The 16,889-nt window shown below is 42.9% G+C and overlaps 1 long non-coding RNA gene and 1 pseudogene across 2 annotated transcripts; one reads left to right on the top strand and one right to left on the bottom strand.

Annotated features, from left to right (window-relative positions):
• The first annotated feature begins 3,301 nt into the window (after positions 1-3,301).
• On the top strand, positions 3,302-7,014 carry LOC121795406. 2 transcript variants are annotated; one of them, XR_006049465.1, is made up of 4 exons: positions 3,302-4,260; positions 4,398-5,548; positions 5,621-5,738; positions 6,579-7,014. It is a non-coding gene; the product is annotated as an uncharacterized LOC121795406 (long non-coding RNA). The 2 variants fall into 2 exon arrangements; XR_006049464.1 differs by having other exon boundaries at positions 3,541-5,548.
• A 1,022-nt stretch (positions 7,015-8,036) lies between these two features.
• On the bottom strand, positions 8,037-16,362 carry LOC121795400 (annotated as a pseudogene).
• Positions 16,363-16,889: the final 527 nt, after the last annotated feature.

Below are 16,889 nucleotides of genomic sequence, written 5' to 3'. Positions count from 1 at the left end.
CCAAGCATGGCAATCCTTCTTCAAATGGCCAGGTTTCTTGCACCAATAGCAAGACCGAGTCTTTCTTTTATCAACATGACCAGCCTTAGACATATCCTGATCATTCTTGAAGGGTTTCTTGAACTTGTGGTGCCTTATATTTAAGCTCTCCGCAACAGGAGAGCTGGAACCCGAACCAATTGCCAACCCACTATTATGGAGTTCCTTTGCTCGAATTGCGTTTTGAACCTCCACAAAGGTGATAGCTTTGTCCCTCCCATACAAAATAGCATCACGAAGTTGATCAAAGGATCTTGGGAGAGCATTTAATAGTAGGATCGCTTTATCCTCATCCCCAATCTTAGCATCAATATTTTCAAGATCATCAATAGCTTTACTAAAATCCTCCAACTGCTCTAACACCCCTTTTCCCTCCAAGAATTTATAGGAATACAGTCTCTGCTTCATATATAAACGATTCGCCAACGATTTCGTAAGATAGAGATCCTCTAACCTGGTCAGAATACCCGCAGCAGTCGTCTCCTTTGCCACCTCCCGCAAAACCTTGTCGGCGAGGCACAATACGATCGTGCTGTGTGCTTTGGCCTCGATCTCAGCTTGCTTTAACATAGCTTTTTCATCGAGAACCCCCTTTTTCTTTCTGATCTTTTGGCTTCGGATCCAGAGCTGATGCGAGTCCTTGCTGCGTCAACATCGCCTTCATCTTCATCCTCCATAATCCGAAATCGTTGTTGCCCGTGAATTTCTCGGCCTCAAGACGCGCTGCCATTATCAAGAAATCGCAAGGAAAAACTCTACTTCAATCTTGAGCTCAGAATTTGAAAACTGCAATCGGTGGAAGAAATCGCTCGTCGCCTCTCTTCCCACAGACGGCGCCAATTGTTACAAAACTGATTCTGAAACTAAGAATTGAAGAACACTTTTGATTTGAGAGAAAAATTGTGGAAATCTTATTGAAACGCTCTTGGAATCGAGCTGAACAAGAAAGTGAGAAAGGAATGAATTGAACTAACTAACTAACAGCCTATATATGAAAAGCTAACGGCTAGTACAATCAACGGTCCAGATTAGAACTAACTAATCTAAGGAGATCCAACGGCTGCTGAACCTCGACGGCTTCATCATTCCATTTCCAGCTCTTGAGCTCAAACAAGCTCAGTAACTCGACGATTAATCACACATATCACAGTCTTGACTCCTTGTTTCTGTAGTTCCTTGCACCTCAGAGCAGACTGAACCTCCTCAAGAGACATAGTAGCTTTTCTCCCATAGAGCATCGCATCCTTCAGTTGCTCATAGGACTTAGGCAAGGCATTTAGTAATATGATTGCCTTGTCCTCATCCTCAATCTTGACATCTATATTCTCAAGATCATCTATAGCTTTGTTAAACAATTCATGTTGCTCTTCAATACTCCTTTCTTTACTGACCTTGAATGAGTATAACCTCTGCTTCATGTAGAGATGGTTTGCAAAGGACTTTGTCATGTACAGAGACTCCAGCTTCGTCCAAACCCCAACCGTAGTTGTTTCCTTCGCAACGTCTCTAAGAACCTTGTCACCAAGATTCAAGATTATAGCGTTGTGGGCTCTCTCGTACATCTCATCCCTCTTGGCTATCTCCTTCGGATCAGTGAGTTCTTCCTTCGTTTTCTGATCCTTCAAGGCTTCAGCGAGACCTTGTTGAACAAGCATCGCCCTCATCTTCAATCTCCACAACCCAAAATCGTTTTTACCCGAAAACTTCTCGGCTTCATATCTTGAAATCGCCATCCTCAAATTTCGATTTCCACAGACGCCGCCACGTTGTAAAAGAACACGATCACAGTGGACAGCAACAAGCAAACAAGAAGCTAAGAACAGAGGAGTTTACATGGTTCGGCTTACACCTACATCCACGGGCAAAACGTTGTGACTCTTTATTGGACTGATCTGGAAACAAGGATGAATACAAGCACTCTCGCTCACTATCGATTACAAGATGATTCACTCAACTCTCTGATAACAATATACTATGAAAATTGCGATTCAATTCTATCTATTTTCACTTGGCTGAAGATTACTCTCATTCACCTCTAATATATTGTGTTGCGTTTCCTCGAGCACTTTATATACGTGTTGAGCAGCTGAGTAATTCATAACAATCTAACTTCCTTCTCTGAGTCAGTTACTAACCCACAACGGCTAGCTCATGTACCTTGAATTAACTCGAGCAACTCCAACAGTCATATCAATAGCCTTTGTTCTGGGCGAGCTGCATTTGCTCAGCCAAACCATTAACAATAGTATAATTCTAAAATAATTTAATTGAAATTATATTGTCAAATGAATTACTAAATATTATGCAATTCTTCCCATTTTCCCTAACCTATTTAAAACCCAAACCACGGCAAAAAAAAGCGCTCATTTGCTACCGATTGTTTTCTAGCACACCACGGTGCTCGCAATTTTGCTAGCAAAAATCAAACAACGACCCATTTCTAGAGGGGGAAATAAAAACGAGGGGCTTTGCGAGCACAGATTTAATGCTCGCATATTTTCGAGCAAACGGTGCAAAATATACATGTGCTAGCAATTTAGCGAGCAGGAATAAGTGCTAGCAAATTAGCGAGCAGAAATAGGTGCTAGCAAAACTTAATTATTATTCGGGTCTACTTTCTTCTTTCTCATTTGTTACCTTTTCCCATATTTGTTATCACCGTATGATTCCATCCCTTCTGCCATCATCTGCCAAACCAAGCTTCCACTCATAGCAAAATTTTTTGCCAAATCTACTGACCTAAAAGTTGGGAGTAGAGAAATATGGGGAAGCAAGCTCATCAAATTTTGATATTTTCCTTGGGAGTAGAGAAATGTGGGGAAGCAAGCTCATCAAATTTTGATATTTTTCAATTATTGAAAGGTAAAACTTGATTTGTTAGTTTTTCTTCTGAAGTTGTGGGCTAAATTATTATACTTGATTTGTTTGATATTCTTCTAAAGTTGTGGGCTAAATTATTATACGTGATTTGTTAGCTATTCTTCTAAATTTGTGGGCTAAATAATTCAAAATATTATTATACCTGATTTTTTAGCTATTCTTCTGAATGTGTAGGCTAAATTATTATATACTTGATTTGTTAGATATTCTTCTAAATTTGTGGGCTAAATAATTCACAAAATACTCCCTCCGTCAAGTTATTTGAGTTGTATTCCATTTTGAGTTGTCCCAAGTTACTTGAGTCATTTCTCTTTTTGGCTAAAAATAAAACATTCAATTACACTTACTTTATTCTTTCTTTTACTTTACTCTCTCCTCACTCTCTCACTTTATACTCTCTGCTACTTTATTTAATACATTAAACACAACTTTCTTAAATCATATGCCGAAAAGAAACACCTCAAGTAACATGGGACGGAGGGAGTATTATACTTGATTTGTTAGCTGTTTTTCTAAATTTGTGGGCTTAATAATTCAAAATATTAGTGTACTTGATTTGATTAATATTATTATACTTGATTTGTTAGCTATTATTATTTGTGGGCTTAATAATCCATGCATTGTGATCCACCATTGAATCCGTACCGGCACATGGTGCACGATGTGTGGGGACAATCAGGTGCTCACGAGCATTGGCAGTATGTTCCGCCTACATACATGCCAGAGCCCCCATTCAATGAGTCGCAACAGTTCTACAATTTGTTAGAAGCGTCTAAGTCTGATTTGTGGGAGGGGTGTGATTATTCTAAGTTGTCAACAAATGCTCGAATAATGACTATGAAGTCTGAACATCGAATGTCTCATTGAGTTGTTGACGAATTGTGTCAGTTTATAGAAGAGCGTTTGCCAAAGCCAAATCGTATGCCTAACAGTTTCTACAAGTGCAAGAAACAAATGCAGATCTATTGGAGAGATACATTGTTGCAAGAAAGGGTGCATGATCTATTGGAGAGAAGACGAGAATAGGACTGAATGCAAAGTTTGTGGTCAGGCTAGATTCAAGGATAATGGTAGGAGTCCATTCAAGAAGATGTATTATTTTCCTCTGGGCCCAAGATTAAGACGATTGTATGCGTCTGGAGTTACAGCTCAATCCATGCGATGGCACGCAGAGCACGCCCAGACTGCTGGAGAGAGGCGTCATCCAGCTGATTCTATAGCCTGGAAAACTTTCGACAAGACACATCCCTTATTTGCTTCTGAATCAAGAAATGTCAAGTTGGCACTTAGCACAGATGGATTTCAGCCATTCGGCCAAAGTGGTTCACAATACTCATTATGGTTGGTAATTTTAACTCCATACAATTTGCCGTCGTGGATGTGCATGAAAGATCCATACATGTTTCTCATTGTGATCGTGTCAGGTCCGAAGAGTCCAAAACAGAAAATTGATGTGTTTCTACAACCCTTTATTGCAGAGCTCAACGATTTATGGGCTGAAGGAATTCCAGCATACGATATATCAAGAAAACAAAACTTCTAGTTGCGTGTAGCACTAATGTGGACTTTCAGCGACTTCCCCGCATATTCAATGTTATCAGGATGGAGTTCATATTGGCACCGTGCATGTCCGTATTGTATGGAGGACTCACAAGCTTTTTCCTTGAAGCATGAACAGAAAACTACTTGGTTTGATTGTCACAGGAGGTTTCTCAATAGAAATCACCGATTCCGCAAAGATAAAAAGAATTTCATAAAGAACATAACCGAACATTCCGGTCCTCCTTCGATCTTAAACGGAGAAGAGATACTTGATAACTTGGAACAATTTGAGTGCAAGAGAGTGTTTGATGAAGGTGCAGAAACAGCAAACTCCGAGTTGAGCAAGATTTTTGGATGGAATAAATGAAGCATATTTTGGGATCTTTCGTATTGGAAGACAAATGTGATTTGTCACAATCTGGATGTCATGCACATAGAAAAAAATATTTTTGACAATATCTTCAATACCATCATGAATGTGGAAGGCAAGACGAAAGATAATGCTAATGCAAGAAGAGATTTGGAAGAACTTGGTATACGGCCTGAACTTTGGCCATGTGACGGGTAATATCACAAGGCTAATTTCACACTTGATAAAGAAAGTACGAAATTATTGCTCAAGTGGCTCAACATTTTGAAATTCCCCGATGGTTATGTTTCTAACTTGTCAAGATGCATTGATATGAAGAAACACAAGTTGTACGGTATGAAAAGCCATGACTGTCATGTGTTTATGCAACTATTGCTACCAATTGGACTTCGTGAGTTACTTCCACACGGTGTATGGGAGCCTCTAATAGAGTTGAGCAATTTCTTTAGGGATCTTATTGCTACAGTGATACGAGAGGCTGATATGACAAAGTACATGAGTCGATTGTGGCTACCTTGTGCAAGCTTGAGATGATATTTCCTCCGTCTTTCTTTGACTCCATGGAGCATCTTCCAGTCCACTTAGCATATGAGGCATTGATCGCAGGACAGGTGCAATTCCGAGAGATGCTCGAAAAACCGTAAACAGGGATATGAGAAAGCCCCTGGCACACTTTGTAACGGATGTGTCTCATTTGATGTGACTGTGGAAAAAATGGTAAACATTGCATTTTCTAGTTTAACTTGTTCATTTTTTAATTATTGTCAATCATTTGAATATTGTTTGCAGATTAAAGAGAATAATGGGAAGATGCCTAACTTTGTAGAATTTTATAAAAGGGTTCACACGCTAAGGAGCAAAGATTCACAGGGAGAGTTGTGTTCGCAGCGCGCCATAGAAAAAAATGGTAATTTCAAATTAATTTGCTTACAAATTTATTCATCTATAATTAATTTTTGAGTGACAACTGCTGGAAGTAAATATCTCTAGTATGATGAATAGTAAATATGAATATGATGGTAGTAGTGACTATATAGTATAGTCACTTGATCCATTGATGATCACCCCAAAAATGTGAAATTAAATAAGATATCAAGCATTTTTGGTCTTGCATCTTTGGGATTTTAAATGAAGAAAATGGGGACTGCCTTGCATCTATGGTATGCTATGCTTCCATGATTGATTCTATGTGAGCATTTCATGAAAAACCAAGGCAGTATTGAAGGGGGTTTACCATCTGCTGGTATAATTACTGTTGAAATAAAAGGTTTGGTATGAAGGAGTGAACTGATGGTGATGAGCATATATGTGAGTGTGTGTATATATATATATACAAATCTGATTCTTGATTACTGTTGATATCATAACTGTTGAAATAAGAGGTGCTGTAGTTTGGAAATCTCACCATCTTCTCATTTCCTTTTTTAAAATGTCTTCTTGGCTCTTTTGATTTATGAGAGTTGCAGATAAATTCCTTTAGCACCATTTCAGATTGAATTTGACAGCTATGTATTGCTTTCTATAGAGTTGCAAAGTCATATGCTGGTTGGAATAGACCGTATATAGCATGTGCATGCATTGGTTTGAAGTCTTATTATACATGATATGAATCATGCATCTTGATTGATTCTGTATCTTTTAGTTCTGCAAACAAGGGGTTTCTGGTGCTTACTGTTTTCTTCTTCTAAGTTGATATTTGATTTTAAATTTTGGGACAGCTTCTTACTATGTCTTTGTTTGTTTATAGGAGCAAGTTATGGCAAGAGCCAGGGGAAGTAGATCCAGATTTAGATCGCATTTACCTTGACCTTTTTGGGAAGAATATGAACAGACAACAAATTCCCGGAGCCGGACAGGCAACAAGCATTTATTTCCCTAATGCTAGTAGTTCGTCCACTGGGGGCTCGGGCGTTAGCAAGGAAGAGTTACAAGCAATGCGAGAGCAAATCACTATTGAGGTGTGTGGGGAGATGGAGCAGCGAAATGAGGCGTCGCGCGCGGAGTTGGAGAGGCAAAATGCGGCGTCGCGCTGAGTTAGCGAGGTAAAAGGTGGAGTTACGCGCAGAATTTGCGAAAGAAAATGAGAGGGTATTAGAACAATTGTTTACCCTTAGTGAAAAGGTTAGTTTAGAATTTTGATACCTTTTCATTCTCGCTGCATTATTATTTTTATTTAATAAATTATCCAGATAATAATTAAAAAAATAATATTAGAATTTGCAAACAAAAAATATATTTAGAAAACTATTTGCTAGCACCATTGTGCTCGCAAAAAGAGCTAAAATTAAATAGTCTAAAATTTGCGAGTGTAGGGGAAGTACTTGAAAACTAACGAGCAAAATGGAGGTGCTGGCAAATTTGCGAGCACATATATGGCTTGGTCGACTTCGCCATTTAGCGAGCACAATGGTGCTCAAAAAAGAACTTATGCTCGCAAAACTAGTTTTTGCGAGCATTTTACTACCCGTTTGCGAGCACAAGGGTGTTAGCAAATGAACGCTTTTTTCGCAGTGACATTCTAATTTCTCAATTACTTAATCTAATTTACAGTCACATGCATATTTATTGGGGCGTTATATTTTTTGTGGCCAGGACCCACCATTTAATCATATACGTAGAAGGAAAACTTGTTTACCCAATTAATACTTACTATTTGTTTGAAAAAAAAACAATAATAGTAATGACAAACCATGGCAGCAAAAATAATTTCTCATAAAATTGAAAAATAAATTTTACATAATACAAACAACTCAAACTTGTTTGCATATTGTACTCAAATTGCATATTGTACTCAAATTGCAACTAAAATCACCAAATTAAATTACAATGACAAAATAATTTTAAGATTGAATAAAATTGAACATACTGTAGTTTTTTTCAAAACAAAGATAGATATACGAATCAGGAGGGTAGTCTCCATTTAAATCTTTACAACTTTATTTAGAGTCTAGTCTGGACTAATGTGTGTAATTAAAATTGTAATGAGCATGGTAACTTGAATTATTATATATTTTGAATCATACAAAGCATAACATAATTAACATTGTGCATAGTATTCTAAATTTGATAAAAAGTAAGTTGAACAACTACTTAACTAGAGCTTGAATTAATAAATGTAAAGCTTGCAATCAGCACATACTCGGATTACGAATATAGAAACTTAATAGTGATAGCTAAAAATCTCACTCCAGAATTAAGTAATTAGTTAAAGCATACGATCGGAGAGAGAAGGCAGTCGGCGGAAGAAGTTGAGAGCAGGCGACGGCATTCTGTCCCTGAATATAGGATAATAGAAACCCAACGCCATTGCCACCATCTTCGACGGCACCATATACAACACCAACGCCAAAACGAAACAAAACCCCACGAATATCCCCGTCGCCCACCAGCGCCTGCACTCTCTCCCCCAGCATCGTCTGCACACGCGCCCCCTGTCGTACCTCGCACGCACCACCTCGTTCCCCCTCACGCACGGCATCGCGTCAAACTCCTCGTCCACCTTCTCCCGGTCCACGCTCTCCAAGTGCGGCAGCCCCGCCTTCGCACGGAACCTGTAGTTCCACCGCGAACACGTAGAACGCCAGCGTGGGGACTATTAGGTCGGGGAACCACACCAGAATCACCATAAGCGCGTGGATGAGGACGGTGGCTGTTGGATTCTTCCAGGAGCGCGTGTCCTCCACCCAACGGAACACCTCTTCCTCCCCTGCCATCACCTTTATGATCCTGTACGCCGTCCTGCTCCAGCACATGGTTCACAACCTCGCGTCGCAGGGGCGGCTCTGACCTCGAGAGGTGTGCCGCCACGATCTTAACAGCAGCGGATCTCAGCGCTTCCTGCTGCAGCATTCCGAGAGGCTTGAGGTGGTGCATTGCTGGAAGCAGGGGCTGCGAGTACACGTGTAGGAAATCGAGCGTTGGTGTTGATCGGACGAATCTGACGGCCAATTCTATCTTCCCCATTTTCTTCAGGCCGGCTTGAGACAGCAGCATCAACGGGAATACGCTTCTATACACCTTGCCAGTAGTCAGCGTAGAGATACGAATGCGTACCTTTCCGATACGGAAATCAGGCCTTAGGGAGGCCTCTGATTCGACTGCTTCCCAACTGTCTAATACTCCGATGGTGAGAACGGTGGACGGGTCGTATACACGCCACGTGTACTGCTCGTTCCACCTCGGCTCCAGGCTATCGGAGATGGTGCGAGTCCGGACCCATTTGTTGCCGTATTTTGCGACTGCATAGGCGTCGGTTGATCCTTTTGCGTTGATAGTTTTCATCGGCTGCAGATCGTTGGCCTAGTTCGATTGTTCCGATTGGTGGTTTCCAAAGCTGCCTAGCTGTAGGGCGGTAGTCGCTGCAAACACGAGCTCCTTCGTCCATGACATGATATCCACCGTCGAAACAGAGGCGCAGATGTACTCTGCCTCTGTATACTCTCTTCTCTTCGTTCGGATCCTCCAGAGGTACTCTTGTGACGCCGACAATGGCTTGCTCCTTGGGTGGCCTGTGCTCGATCAGGACGAACACGAGGTCATTCTCAGCCGTGAAAGGCTCCGCGGCGACGAACATCAGATCCTCATTCCACGACGGCGGCGCGCCACTGACCTGTTTTGTTTTCTGGACCTGAAATCCCAATTGTGCCTTTAATTGGAAGCTCGACTCTTTCAAGTTTAACATTGAAATGTCTGTGGAGCGGAGGTACCACAGTTTAGGCGATTGGTACACCTTGGATCTGGAATTGGCGTTGGCACCCACGGTGTCAGTCTTCCAAGCATCAGGAAACGAGTCGTCGGCTTGGGTGCCGAGCCACGTGGCGAGCATGAGGTCCCCTCTGTGGGCTCCACCGCCTTCGAGGCGGTACTACTGCAGGGCCAGCGGGCTGTCCGGCGGGTCCCGCAGGGGGATCTCACCCACGTCGAAGCAAATTCCACCGAGGAAATCATGCCCCACGTCAGCACCGATAGGGTCCCACACGGACACTTCGAGTATTGAAGAAGAGCCTTCCGAGTCGCGTCGGGAAGCGAATGTCTGATCCCAGTCGAATAATGCGGTTTTCCGGGCTGGTTTGGAGACGACGTGGAAGCCGGAGACGGCGATCTTCACCACGGGGCTCCCCGTTGTGGGGAGCGACCTCGCCCTCACCACTCGAACGAAGAGGTAATGCATTTTGTCTACTAGATCGAAGGAGGATTGCTCAATCATGGATCTATCAGATTGATCGGACATAAACCTACGCACCGACGACACGTGGCTGATTGGCTTGGGGCCGTTGATCTTCACTAACGGCATGGCCGCTGAGGAAACTGACGCCTTCAATCGATCAGCGTCGGAATCAAAAGGCGGTGGCGGTGGCGGTGGCGGTGGCTGAGGCTCAACTGATTTCTCTTCCGGCATTGCTGCTGATGAAACTGATGCCTTCAATCGATCGGCGTCGGGATCAGAAGGTGGAGACTCAACTTTGTCAGCTTCGGCAAGTGGTTTCTCTTCCGGCGCTGCAGCTGATGTTTCATTCTTTTCGGGCTCATCAGAAGCTGGAGGTGGTGGAGGATCGGCGGCGACCGGCTCAGGGGGAGGAGAAGGAGGCGCAACCTCGTCGGAGAAGTAGATCTTCAATCCGATCTCGCCCTGGATCCAACTCAGGAGGCTCTTCTGTCAAACCTTAGAAGACACAATTCAAGGAAAGAATCTAGGAAAGAAATAAATCTATTTTAGGAGAATACCAATTAGTGATTATACCTAGAATAGATTGATATGTTTCCAAATATACTTGTAGTTCTCTCCTATAAAAAGAGATCATTGTATACAATGTAAAACACACAGAAATACAGAAATAAGAGAATCATAAACTTTGTTCTTTGCAATTCACCATGCCTAGTCTTTTATCCCTTATCCCTTTCGGTTACCATCTTCAAGATGGTATCATAGCAGGTTATTAAGGTGGGGACTCAGAGAGAGTTCATCACCGTCCCAAGGCTACCTTTCCCGACCGTCTGTCCTTAACCCTGTGAGCAAACAAAATGTCAGAAACCACCGAGAGTTCAAACACAGATCCACATAACACAAACACTTCAAACCAAACCAATTTTCCAACAGATTTCGCGGCACAATTTGCCGAATTCCTAAAATTTAATGAATTTTCATCAGGGCAGAGCTCGAAAAACCCCTCAACCCAGCCAGAATCGCTGGGGGAAGTAACCATCAAAACAAAGCTCAACGGGAACAACTATCCCCTATGGGCCAACCTGATGAAGAGGGCTATTGGCGGTAAAGGGCTGACCTCTCACATAATAGGAGCTTCAGACCCCGAACCGCCGATAACCGACCCAAATTACCCGAGGTGGCAGCAGAGAGATCACTGCACCTTCAATTGGATTATCAACAACATCGAATCCGACCTTGTAAACGAAGTTTCTCAATACGCGACCGCCAAAGACCTTTGGGAGGGCCTGGCAATCATGTATGGCAGTGGGAGAGATCCATTTCAGGTGTATGACCTACACAGACAATGTATGACGATCAAACAAGGAGGAATGACCTTGGAAGCATTGTGGCAAAAATTACAGGATCTGTGGATATCCATAGACGCCCGATATCCAAGCACGATTGACCATCCTCCGTCAATCGAGAAAGACAATCAACGTACCCAAAGGATGAGGGTGTATCAGTTTCTTACCGCACTCGATGAACGGTATGAATCAGTCAAGAAGGAGATCATCAACAAAGAGCCATTACCGACTCCTCGAGAGGCATACGCGATGGTGAGGCGCAATGCCGACAATGCGCGAATATTGAAACCTACCGAACAACCTGGCTCCGGAATTGGAGCGGGACTGATCGTATTCGACCGCAACAGGACCAGTCAGCCTCCACCGCCACCACCGGCGCCGTCCCAGTATCCAACCACTCACCGCAAATAAGACGAAGATAAAAGCAAATTGTTTTGTAGCCATTGCGGAGGAAAGAGGCATACAAAAGATACCTCCTTCCTCATTCATGGGTATCCCGAATGGTGAGATGAAATGAAGAAATCCAAGCTCCAGAGGGCGGCGAATCGCGGCGAACCGAGGGCATCGGCATCAGCAGCAGCGGCGGTCGGAGGCCAAGCTGCCTACGCCGAGCACGCGGCGGGTGGCTTCGGTACTTCAACCACCACCGGAAATTATGGCGGATGCGGGGAGGAGAAATCCGTGGCCACTGTCACGGCGGCGAGAGTGCAGATTGGAGGAGAAGCAAACGCGGCGGACCCATCTAGGGTTTGGAGTGAAGGTAAAGGGGGGTTCTCTCATTTTAACCCTCCAAGCTCTGCCAAATCACGTTTTTTACCCCATCCCCATAGACTTATTGTTTCTAGCCCCAAAACTCCTCACATATTGCACCCCGTACCCCACTTCGAAAATAACTCCTCTAAACTCCCCAAAATTCCTCATAAACACATTCCAGCCCCTAAACCTTGTAAAAATCTTGTGATACATCCCACAATAATATGCCAAAATTCCTTTGAAGCCTTGGCCATGTCATCTACCTCAGAAATAGGAGAAAAGAATAAAAATTAGATTTTTGATTGTGGTGCAACTGACACAATGTCTTTTGATATGTCTGATTTTGAAAGTATTTCCAAGTCAAATAAAACCTATGTTCAAACTGCGAGTGGAGATCTGGCACCTGTTCAGGGGGCGGGAACTATCACTATCTCCCAAACCCTTCGACTCTCGAATTGCTTATTTGTTCCGTCACTATCTCACAAATTATTGTCAGTTAGTCATGCGAATAAAGAATTGAACTGCAAGTTACTAATGCAGCCTCGTTTCTGTTTACTGCAGGATACCCAAACGGGGACGATAGTTGGGCGTGGCACTGAACGACACGGACTGTACTATGTGGATAAGGTGGCCCATCAGAGTACTGCGTTGCTGTCTCACGGACTGACCGATAAGCAGGCTTGGCTTTGGCATCGCCGGTTAGGACACCCATCTATAGGATATTTCCGTTTGCTTTTTCCTAAGTTGAATTCTTCTTTTACCTTTAATTGTGAAACATGTTTTTTGGCCAAAAGCCATAGACATTCGTTTAAGTTAAATAATACTAGAGTGAAAACTCTCTTTTCATTAATTCATTCGGATGTGTGGGGGCCTGCACCTGTTACTGGGGGATCGGGCTTTCGCTATTTTTTGTTGTTTGTTGATGATTATACACGCATGACTTGGGTTTATTTCTTAAAAACAAAATCTGAAGTTTTTGACAAGTTCACCCAATTCTATACCTTCGTACAAACTCAATACAAACACAATATCCAAATCCTTCGATCCGATAATGGGGGGGGTTTGTCAATTCTAAAATGCAGTCTTTCTTCACTGAAAAGGGATTAGTCCACCAAACCACCTATCCACATACTCCTGAACAGAATGGGGTAGCAGAAAGGAAAAACCGATATATTCTAGAAGTCACACGAGCCTTCCTAATCGAATCCCGAATCCCAAAATCTTTTTTGCCAGAAGCCGTAGCCACTGCTGTCTACCTTCTAAACCGTCTCCCTACCAAAATCTTGGACTTCAAAACACCTTTGGACATCCTATCTGCCCAAGCCACTATCCCATCATCTCTTCGTCTAGAACCTAGGATATTTGGGTGCTTCGTCTTTGTCCATATTCCCAAACACGAGCGATCTAAATTTTCCCCTTGTGCTGTTAAATGTGTTTTCCTAGGGTATGGCCGGAATCAAAAGGGCTACAGATGTTATGATCCTAAAACAAGAACCATGTATACCACCATGAACTACGACTTTGTTGAGGGAGAATACTTCTATAGCCAACCTAGCGATCAGGGGGAGAGTCGACTAGAAATTCCGGAAAATGACTCACTAGGCTGGCTACCGACACCAATACCCGAACCTACACGTACACCCGTACCCGAACCTACACCTACACCAATACCCGAGCCTACACCAAACCAGGAAGAGAATCACAACAGTCAGGGGGAGGGAAACTTGACGAGTCCAAGTCAACCTGTTCTAAACGTCGGTCCACCAGAGACAGTTAGCGGTAACGCCGGGCCGTCAAGTTCTAATGTGCAGGACGAGGAGTTCGGCGACACCTCGCTATCTACCCCGGTCAGGGATCCTGAGGTAAATAGTCATAACTCTGGAAATATTACTCCTGTGGAAGAAACTAATAGTGACGGGGAGAATGAGGAAATTGAGGAACAAGCAGACATGGGTTATGAGTTACCGCTAAGGAGTACGAGAGGCGTTCCTCCTCGGCGATACTCTCCAGACTGGAAAGGAAGAAAGTCCCAATATTCTGTAACTAATCTTGTGCATGGACATCTCATAGAAATGGCTAGAGTTTTTGAGGCTGCCCTCTATGAGGATGAGATTCCTCAATCCTTTGAGGAGGCGATGAAACACAAACATTGGATGGAGGCAATGAAGAAAGAGATAGATGCCTTAATAAAGAATGGAACATGGGAGAAGTGTACTCTACCAAAGGGAAAGAAGCCAGTAGGATGTCGATGGGTCTTCACAATCAAAAGACGAGCAGATGGTTCAATCGAGAGGTATAAAGCACGACTGGTGGCTTAGGGATACACTCAGGTCTATGGAGTGGATTATGCAGAGACGTTCTCTCCGGTAGCCAAGCTAAATACAGTTAGAACACTGCTGTCTATAGCTGCATCTAGAGATTGGCCTTTACATCAGCTGGATGTCACTAACGCCTTTTTACATGGAGAGTTGGAAGAAAATAAGGAAGTCTACATGGAAGCCCCTCCAGGTTTTCTTAGAGAATTCGGAGACGGACAGGTGTGCAGATTGAGGAAAACCTTGTATGGACTAAAACAGTCTCCCCGGATATGGTTTGGGAGATTCTGCCAGGCAATGTTCAAGCATGAGTATGAACAAAGCCACTCTGACCACACATTGTTCATTAAGAAGAAGGACGGCAAGGTGACATGTATGATCATCTATGTGGACGACATGATTATCACAGGAGACGATGAAGAGGAAATCAAGAATCTGAAGGAGAATCTATCTAAGGAGTTCGAGATGAAAGAGTTGGGGGCACTGAAATATTTCCTTGGAATCGAAGTCTTGAGATCGAAGAAGGGAATCTTCCTAAGATAGAAGAAGTAAGTACTAGATTTACTAGCAGAGACTGGTTTACTAGATTGCAAGCCCTCAGATATTCCTATGGTACCCAACCATGGATTGAAGATAGAAGAAGGAGCAAAGCTAGCAGACCGGGAGAAGTATCAACGATTGGTGGGAAAGTTGATTTATCTCTCACATACTCGACCAGATATTACCTATGCATAGTCAGTCAGTTTATGCACAAACCGCAAGAAGACCATATGGAGGGTGCCTTGAAGATTGTAAGATATCTGAAGGGGACTGTAGGATTCGGAGTACTCCTAGAAAAATGAGGAGATCTGGAGGTTCATGGATACACTGACGCTGATTGGGCAAGCAATCCAGTTGACAGGAAATCTACGGGAGGATACTTCACGTTCGTAGGGGGAAACCTGGTCACTTGGAGAAGCAAGAAACAAAAGGTCGTTGCCTTATCTAGTGCGGAAGCAGAGTTCCGAGGAATCAAGAGTGGTTTAACGAAGATTATGTGGTTGCGGAGGTTACTTACGGAGATAGGATTTTCTCCAACACAGAAGAGTCAGTTATTCTGCGACAACAAGGCGGCGATCAGTATTTCAGAAAATCCAGTGCAACATGACAGGACTAAGCATGTGGAAGTAGATCGACATTTCATTAAACAGAACCTAGAAAAAGGAGTCATAGAATTTCCATTTGTGAGGTCAGAGGATCAGCTGGCAGACATCTTAACCAAAGCTGTGAATTTTAAAGTGTTCAAAGAAGTTCTTGGCAAGTTGAGCATCGGAGATGCCGCGGCTCAACTTGAGGGGGAGTGTCAAACCTTAGAAGACACAATTCAAGGAAAGAATCAAGGAAAGAAATAAATCTATTTTAGGAGAATACCAATTAGAGATTATACCTAGAATAGATTGATATGTTTCCAAATATACTTGTAGTTCTCTCCTATAAAAAGAGATCATTGTATACAATGTAAAACACACAGAAATACAGAAATAAGATAATCATAAACTTTGTTCTCTGCAATTCACCATGCCTAGCCTTTTATCCCTTATCCCTCTCGGTTACCATCTTCAAGATCTTCTTCTCGAGGGGATAATATATTAAGGCCTCCTCGCCTCGCTTGACAAATTGGATGGCGCTGAGCATGACTCTGCCAAGGAAATTGCTCCTGGTTGTGGGGCCGACGTTTTTGTCGTGAAAAACGCGGAGCTCCAGCATGTCGCCGAACACCTCAGGGGTCTTGGCGACGTTGAACTCTAGGCTCTCGTTCCACGTGGGACTGAGGTCGCGGATCACGGTCCTCGTCTTCCTGCGTTGGCCGTGGAAATCGAGAACCGCGTAAGGGCTAGATGTACCGTGTCCGTCTTTGGGTAGAAGGTTTCGCGCGTCCACCACCTCAACTATAAGCTTGCGAACAGACGCCATTGGAATAATATTGCATGCTTTTTCTGTGGAATGAATTATATCTTGCAGGCATGATAATACTATATATGTACTGACATAGTGACAAATTCATGATTAAAAGATCGTAAAAAAAATTTCCAAAAAATGTAATCTATGCTTATTAAATTCATGAAAATATAGTTTGATAATGTGCATAAGATTCTACAAATTTTCATAACTGAAAACGAGTGTGACTAAGTGGTTCACTTTTGAAAACATGACCATCCTTTTCTTATCCGCCGACCGACCACGTTGAACAAACTAAGCTTTATACTCTACATCTTTTCTGACTATAGATTTATTTCCTCAAATTATATTTGGCACACATTCCTATATACAAAGTTGTGCTTTATTTCCTTCACTACGCTATTTTTAAAATTACGAATGGCCTCAGATTCATATAGTTCATACTTGTAAGTACATCATCACATTGCGTGACAGTGCACCACTGATTTACTTACAACGTCAGCGTGGCGGACGCGCCCTGGATGCTCAACGCGGCCACGTTG

This window comes from Salvia splendens, chromosome 3 (assembly GCF_004379255.2).
Source record: "Salvia splendens isolate huo1 chromosome 3, SspV2, whole genome shotgun sequence".
Lineage (NCBI taxonomy): Eukaryota > Viridiplantae > Streptophyta > Magnoliopsida > Lamiales > Lamiaceae > Salvia > Salvia splendens.
The sequence above is the reverse complement of the archived record's forward strand: the minus strand, read 5'-3'. Positions and strand labels throughout refer to the sequence as shown.